The 8,306-nt window shown below is 49.3% G+C and overlaps 1 pseudogene; it reads right to left on the bottom strand.

Moving 5' to 3' along the window:
* Positions 1-6,031: 6,031 nt before the first annotated feature.
* Positions 6,032-7,719, bottom strand: LOC125556423 (3-ketoacyl-CoA synthase 4 pseudogene; annotated as a pseudogene).
* Positions 7,720-8,306: the final 587 nt, after the last annotated feature.

Genomic DNA, 8,306 nt, shown 5'->3' with positions numbered 1-8,306 from the left:
AATGTTGCAGACCCATAGACTAAACTTCTCTCACAAGCAAAACATGATCACTCTTTGGGTGTTAATCACATAGCGATGTGAACTAGATTATTGACTCTAGTAAACCCTTTGGGTATTAGTCACATGAAGATGTGAACTAATCACATAAAGATGTGAACTATTGGTGTGAAATCACATGACGATGTGAACTAGATTATTGACTCTAGTGCAAGTGGGAGACTAAATTAAATATGCCCTAGAGGCAATAATGAAGTTTTTATTTATATTTCCTTATATCAAGATAAATGTTTATTATTCATGCTAGACTTGTATTAACAGAAAACTTACTACATGTGTGAATACATAGACAAACAGAGTGTCACTAGTATGCCTCTACTTGACTAGCTCGTTAATCAAAGATGGCCAAGTTCCTAGCCATAGACATGAGTTGTCATTTGATGAACAGGATCACATCATTAGAGAATGATGTGATTGACTTGACCCATTCGTTAGATTAGCATTATGATTGCTTAGTTTATTGCTATTGCTTTCTCCATAACTTATACATGTTCCTATGACTATGAGATTATGCAACTCCCGAATATCGGAGGAACACTTAGTGTGCTATCAAACGTCACAACATAACTGGGTGATTATAAAGATGCTCTACAGGTGTCTCTGATGGTGTTTGTTGAGTTGGCATAGATCGAGATTACGATTTGTCACTCCGATTGTCGGAGAGGTATCTCTGGGCCTCTCGGTAATGTACATCACTATAAGCCTTGCAAGCAATGTGACTAATGAGTTAGTTACGAGATGTTGCATTACGGAACGAGTAAAGAGACTTGCCGGTAACGAGATTGAACTAGGTATGATGATACCGACGATCAAATCTCGGGCAAGTAACATACCGATGACAAAGGGAACAACATATGTTGTTATGCGGTTTGACCGATAAAGATCTTCGTAGAATATGTAGGAACCAATATGAGCATCCAGGTTCCGCTATTGGTTATTGTCCGGAGACGAGTCTCGGTCATGTATACATAGTTCTCGAACCCGTAGGGTCCGCATGCGTAATGTTCGATGACGATCGATATTATGAGTTTATGTGTTTTGAAGTACTGAAGGTAGTTTGGAGTCCCGTATGTGATCACGGACATGATGAGGAGTCTCGAAATGGTCGAGACATGAAGATTGATATATTGGAAGGTTATGTTTGGACACCGGGATGGTTTCGGATGAGTTCGGGCATATACCGGAGTGCCGGGGGGTTACCGGAACCCCCGGGGGCTTAATGGGCCTACATGGGCTTTAGTGTAAGAGAGAGGAAGCGACCAAGAGGTGGGGGCGCGCCCCCCAAGCCCAATCCGAATTGGGAGGGGGGCCGGCCCCCCTTTCCTTCTTCTTCTCTTCCCCTTCCTTCCCCCTCCTATTAGTACCAGGAAAGGGGGGAAACCTACTCCTAGTAGGAGTAGGAATCCTCCCTTGGGGCGCACCATGAGGGTCGGCTGGCCCCCTCCTCCCCTCCTTTATATACGGGGGAGGAGGGCACCCCATAGACACAAAAAGTTGACGATTGTTTTAGCCGTGTGCGGTGCCCCCGTCCACAAATACACACCTCAGTCATATCGTCGTAGTGCTTAGGCGAAGGCCTACGCCGGTAACTTCATCATCACCGTCAACATGTCGTCATGTTGACGAAACTCGCCGTCGGCCTCAACTGGATCAAGAGTACGAGGGATGTCACCGAGTTGAACGTGTGCAGATCGCGGAGGTGCCGTGCGTTCAGTACTTGATCGGTTGGATCGCGAAGACGTTCGGCTACATCAACTGCGTTTCTTAACGCTTCCGCTTTCAGTCTATGAGGGTACCTAGACATACTCTCCCCTCTCGTTGTTATGCATCCCTAGATAGATCTTGCGTGATCATAGGAATTTTTTTGAAATACTGCGTTCCCCAACAAAAAATGCCCAGCTCGGCGAACAGGCAAACCAATCATGCCCCCCGCTCAAGGTGTCCAGCGATATCGCCGCTAATCTGCCGGGAATGGTGCCCGATACCAATCCTGGTGATTACCTGGGCGATGATGTAGAGTTTGAAACAATGGATGTGGACGAATTTAGATACCAGTACGGGAAGCCTCTCGTCAAAGATGGAAGTCCTCCTCTGACAACGATGATGCAAAGATTCCATCAATGGTACATGAAAACCTGCAGTGAGTCTGGGAAGGATACTTTGACGATGAGAATTAAAGAGGAGCACGACCTCGTTGGAACTGGTCTGTTCTCTGTTGAATTTGACGAGTTATTCCAGTTATACAATCAAAAGGCCCTCGACAAAGCACTTGTGACTTGCTACTGTCTGTAAGTACTACTTCTGTAACTAAGTCTCTATATATAGCTCAGCTCTTTCATTGCATGTGTATATATAATTATTCTTACTATATTATGCAGATTGAAGATCGTCGAATGCAGAAAAGCACAAATCTATGACATTGGGTTCATTAACCCAAATATCATACATGAATGGACGGTTCAAAAGAATATCACAGAAACCGAGGACAACTTCCTACAATCGTTGCTCAAAAATCAAAACAAAGATGAAATACTCTTTCCTTATAACTTCAAGTGAGTGTTACTGCCTTGTGCATATTCGGTTTCCCTTATTACTCGAGGTTATAGTAATGTAATTGATGAGTTATGCATGCGTGCGCAGCTTCCACTTTATTCTCCTAGAGATTAAGCTTGAGCGGGGAGTAGTAACCGTCTTAGACCCGAGACGAAAAAATCCCGAGGACTATGTGGACATGACTCAAATGCTCCACAAGTAAGTTAAATCGATCATTATCGCACCATATCGGCAACTTTGTTCATTTCTTGATATCAAGTAATTATTTTCTTCGTCTGGCAGGGTTTGGAAAGAGTTCACCGTAATTACTCCGGGACTGCCGAGCGAGTTGCGATTTACACACCCGGAAGTAAGTACTACTACCTAGTTCCGCGCATCTCCCATTGATTGTAGCTGGTTTCATCAATACCATTTAGCATGCTTGCTTATCAGTTTGGTTGAGCTCTATTTATCGTAAAGTGCTTGTGGCAAGAATCCGGGAATGATTTTTATCGATACTATGTTTGCGAGTTCATCTACAACGCGATGGCCTCTGATAAGCGGGGCTATTCTGAAAAACAATATGAAGTGCGTAAGCAAAAATATTCACAATTTTATTTTATTACCATCATTTGTGTTGAGTTTCATTCATATACATGTATTGACCCTCTTCTTCAATTTAGATCTGGCTGATGCGGGATGAACTCCTACCACAAGATCGCATACAATCAATTCAAGAGGAATTGGCGGTATTCTTTCTTGACCACGTCATCAATAAAGCCGGAGGATACCATGTGGAAATTGATAGACATGAGATGTTAGGAATTGTAAGAGATTTTATATTGTATATATGTAACTAGTATCGTCGGATAGATATACGAAAATTTGTTGTTCGACAAATCTCTCGGAGAAAGAGAGGTGCACTCCTCTCTTTTATATGTTCATGATGATCTTGTGTAATTAATGGTTCCTTCATTTGCTTACTAGCTAGCGTGTCGAGTTCTCTCTATACGTATAGTAGCTAGCGTCGACCAAGCACGGAGATAAGAGAGGTCACTTCTCTTTATTAGCTAGCTAACACAATATATAAAACCCTTAAATTAGCCCTCCAAAACCCCCTAACCCCCCCCCTTTCAAAAAGAACAAAAACCCCTGCTCCTGACAACTGCTGACGCGTGGATGTCTTTTGGTCCCGGTTGGTGTTACCAACCGGGACTAAAGGTGCTCCTGCTTGGGCGTCCCGCAGTGGCCAAGTGGAGCCCTTTCTGCCCCGGTTCATAAGCGAACCGGGACTAAAGGTTTTGAGGTTTAGTCCCGGCCCTTTAGTCCCGGTTCTAGAACCGGGGCTAATTAATGGGCCTCTGGAACCGGGACAAATGGCCCGTTTTCTACTAGTGCTTCTATCCAGGGGCAGAGCTACGTTGGGGTAAAACCAGGTTGTGGGCCGCCCAACATAGCAACAAACAGTGAAGGATTAAGGAGGCCATGAAACAAAAGTTTGTGAGGTTAGCTTTAGTATGCTTGTTTGGCCTGCCTACAGAATTTTTTGTAGCTCCGCCATTGCTTGTATCCATCCATTTCCTATCAATAAGAACAAGACGTAGGGTTTTACGCTAGTATATATGGCGGGTTGAAGGACGAGGAGTTAGAGCTCTCGGGTGCTCCGCACCCCTATACGTACAATACCAGAAAAAAAATACCGAGAAATTTGAAAAAAAAATATCTGGAATTTTGGCATATCAAACGTGGGTTCCCGATGTACTCCCGTTTGAAATTTGGTGAAAAAATACCAGGAAACGTATTCGCGGCAAAAAAGACAAATTTCATATGTATAGCAAAACACTGTTTTGGTACATTTTTTTCCGGGCTGTAATTCCTTCGCCATGGATAAGTTTTTTGGTATTTTTCACGAAACTTCACACGAAAGTAGATTGGGAAACCAGGTTTGACATCCCGAATTTTTGGATTTTTTTGATTTTATGGGAATTTTTTACGAATATTTTTCATATGTGGGTGCGGAGCACCCGAGAGCTCCTGTGTATTTTCCGCGGGTTGAACCTGTATAAAAACCCTTATGTCTTGTGTGATCCCTTGCTTGTGGAGAGAGAAAGTGTTTTAGCCCCTAGACAAACTCACAATTAACAAGGTATCCTCGATCCTGGTGTCTTAAGTACACGCTCCGACAGTGACTATGAGCAGCAATGATAACGGTGCACCTGGGTATGGTAATCTATTTACCATACTTTTAGTTGTGAGTCCATTGATTTTTGGGTTGACACAAGTCAGGTGTAAATATTCATCTATGTGTTGATATGTCTTTATTCTCTTCTTATCGGTCGCACGAGACTGCTTCATCTTGATGGAAAATGATTTGGATACTTCTGTTCATGGTGTTGGCATGGTAAATCTCAAGTTTACTTGAGAAAGATTGTACAATGGTCTGGACGTCCACAAAGCCACCCCTCTCCCCACCGCGGCCCACCCCTGCTCCCACGGTTTGCTTCCGATTTGTGAGAAACATGACGTCCGGACGGTAGGTTAATGGATTTGATTTCTGTAGTCAAATAGCAATTGCAGTGCGGGCTTGGATTGTTGATTGAGCAATGCAACAAGTGGTTCCCCGTTTTCAGGCACGTGATGAATACTCCCTCCGGTCCTTTTTACTTTGCATGTTAGAATTCTCTGAAGTCAAACTTCACAAAGTTTGACCGTATTTATATGAAAAAAAGTATCAACATCTGCCATGGTAAAGTTATACAATATGAAACTTTAAGTCATGATACATCTATTGATATTAATTTTAGATTATGAATGTTGATACTTTTTTCTATAAAGTTGGTCAAACTTTATAAGGCTTGACTTTAGTCAAATCTTATATGCGAACTAAAAATGACCGGAGGGAGTACATAGGCGCTCCCTAATTTGGGTAGGTTTTGCTCGGCCAAGTTCTTGTGATCCGATGAGTAGATATTTCTTCAAATGAAATGAATCCTCACTGCTGTAATATTGAATGGCGATGCAGCTTTGGCGACGACAGTGTCAGTGTGATCTGCGCGAGCTTGTAAATACGACGCAGGCAGCTGAGCTGAGCCGAGCTGCGATAGGGGAGTAACTTCACGACGTGCACTGTCTCTCCTCGTCAGCCACCATGAATGCCATGGCACCAACTTGCTTGCGTGCATGTGTATGGACGTGGTACCGCCTCATTTACTGGCTGCCGCAGAAGCGTTCCACAGGCACGCACACTTATTTGAAACCTAACGGCATTCCTGTCAGGTCATTTCCCCCACGAATGTGCGTGCTCCACGTATCTACCAGGACCATATGGCATTGACTCATGCAGAGAGATGCTCTAATAGTATGTGTACTGTTCTTCATGGCAATCTAGCATTTGGCACCAACCCATTGATCGATGATAGGAAATAGCTAGGGTTTGTTCATGGAAGGAAATATTGGAACTTCACAAATAGTAGTACTACATGAACTTGGTTGGGAGTAATGGTGGAAGCTCGTGGAATGGTCGAACATGGCAGCATGGCGCATGCACGCACGCATACGGTGCCTGAGGAAGCTAGCATGCATGCTCTTGGGTCTCGTACATTTATTCCTCCCACTGGGGGTACTGGTGGATGCACTCCATCCACGGGCCCAGCGCGTCGAGCCCGCCGGCGGCGACGTCGTCGGCGACTGCGACACGCTCCCACACGAGGCTGTTGGCCTTGAGCCCGCTCCCGATGCCGAGGTGCCACACCGTGTCGCCCTTGCGGACCCGCGCCTTGGCCTCCAGGTACGCCATCTGGTACCACAGCGACGCCGCCGACTGGTTCCCGAACCGGTGGAACGTCATCAGCGCCGCCTCCATCTCCCTCTCCCCCAGCCCCAGCCCCTTCCCCAGCCGCAGTATCATCGGCTTCCCCGAGGAAGGCAGGCAGAAGTGGTCCGACGCCGCGCGGAAGTTTGGCATTGGCGCGGAGGCGCCGGAGCTGCTGCCGGCGAGCTTGTCCTGCCCTCGTTGGCGCATCGACAGGAGCAGCGCGGCAGCGAAGCGTGCCTTCTCGCGCCACGGCAGGATGGAGAGGCTGAGTGTGAGGAGGTGCGCGCGGAGCAGCTCGCTGACCATGCGGCCGACGCCCTGGCCGAGCGTGAAGCCGGTGATGCCCTCGTCGTCCTCCTCCCGGTACCCCGCGCGGTAGCTCCGGTCGTTGGCCGTGGTGTTCGTGCGCGTCACGTTGACGAGCCGGTACTTCACCGGCACGGCCGTGCTGTTGGTCAGGAGCGCGGCGGAGCAGCCGGTGCGGAAGTTGCAGTTGAGGAGGAGCTTCCCGTGGTCCTTGCCGCAGTACCATCCCACCGTGAGGATCTCGGCGCTGACCACCACGGCGTACGTCAAGGCGTGCGCCCGTAGGAGGCCGGCCGCGACGTCGACGCCGATGGAGCCGGCGCTGCAGCCCATGCCTGAGAGGTTGAAGATCTTGACGTCGGCGCGCATCCGGTAGTGGTCGGCGATGATGGCGGCGAGCGAGGGCGCCGGGCAGAAGCCGCTGCAGTTGACGACGACAGCGCCGACGGCGGACGGCGGCACGCTGGTCTTTCTAAAGAGGTCGTCGAGGGCGGGGAAGAAGAGCATGTGCGCCTCCCGGATGGCGTGGGCGTGCGTGGACGCCGGCGGGAGGAAGTGCAGCGCGGGCGGGAGGTAGGTCTCGTTGCCCATGCCGCTGGAGCGGATGGCCTTGGTCATGAACTCGATGCTGCCGCGGTCGAAGAAGCCGCCGAGCTCCAGGTGCTCCAGCAGGGCGTCCAAGGGGAGCCGCAGCCGGCGAGGCGGCTTGAGGCAGGAGAAGTCGACGAGCCCGACCGCGCCCCCCGCGGCGCGGCGGCGGTAGCGGCCGAGGAGCAGCATCGCGGAGACCGGGACGAGGTAGAGCGTGAAGCTCCGCCGCAGCGCGAAGAGGAGGGCCTCGGCGAGGACGCAGAGGAGGAGGCCCGCGGCGGCGAGGAGGCCGTGGTAGGCCGCCACGAGGTGGTCCTTGTGCGCCATGTCCATGGCCATGCCGATGCCGTCGTGGGTGTCCGGGCCGGCTAAGCTGGCTTGGCTTCAGTGGCGCGCTGGGTGTGTGCGGGTGTGTGGAGCGAATGGAGGGTTTTATAGGGGTTCAGAGCACAGCAGGCCAGCTAACGAACCGGAGCTCGACCTCGACTACTTGGTCGACGTAGACCGTCACGGCTGTACGCACAGTGTAGTTAGCTAGTATTCTCGACACGGTCGAGGCGAGTGGCAACTTGGCGGGGCGACACTGGTGCACCCAACGGTGCCAGCCAGAGCAGTGCATGTGCAATGGGCGCCGCGCAGGCCAGGAGGAATTACTGCGGCGTCCGTCCCTTCAGATCACGACCAGACCATGGTCCGGGCCGTGCTAGTTGCACCTTGCTCGGCGCGCAATCAACAGCTAGCGAAACGGCTCGAGGTTTTAACTTTGGAATCACTGTTTCGTTTCGTGGTCACTGCTTACCACGTAGGTACGCCGTACGCGCAGAGGTGTTAATTGAGGGGTAAATGTAGCAGAGCCAAAAAAACCTGACGCCGGTCCCCGTGCATGTAAATGCATGTACGCATTATAAGTGACGCACGTACTATACAATGGCATCGGCCTCCCGCCTCCGTATGAGGTATTCTCGTGTCGGTGACCACTGACCAGAACGTCGATTATTCACCGGGA

Source organism: Triticum urartu, chromosome 5A, assembly GCF_056163025.1.
Source record: "Triticum urartu cultivar PI428250 chromosome 5A, HENAU_Tu73, whole genome shotgun sequence".
NCBI lineage: Eukaryota > Viridiplantae > Streptophyta > Magnoliopsida > Poales > Poaceae > Triticum > Triticum urartu.
Note: the sequence above shows the minus strand (reverse complement) of the source record. Positions and strands in the feature narration are given on the sequence as shown.